This window comes from Etheostoma cragini, chromosome 21 (genome assembly GCF_013103735.1).
Source record: "Etheostoma cragini isolate CJK2018 chromosome 21, CSU_Ecrag_1.0, whole genome shotgun sequence".
Classification (NCBI taxonomy): domain Eukaryota; kingdom Metazoa; phylum Chordata; class Actinopteri; order Perciformes; family Percidae; genus Etheostoma; species Etheostoma cragini.
In genome coordinates, this window is record NC_048427.1 from 20,301,134 (window position 1) to 20,301,376 (window position 243).

Consider the following 243-nt stretch of genomic DNA (forward strand, 5'->3'; position numbering starts at 1 on the left):
ATGAGACTGACTTCTGGCATTTGATTAAACAGCGAGCAGCTGGATCCACTCAAATGATAAAATGATGACTCGTCTATATGTTTCTCAGAAGTGAAGGTCACAGAGGTTTGAAAAATCAAAGTGTCTCCTCCTAGACACTAGGCTACAGCAGCTCAGGTATGGGATGGGAAAACACTATTCTATTTTCATACATAAGGTGTGTGTGTGTGTGTGTGTGTGTGTGTGTGTGTGTGTGTGTGTGTG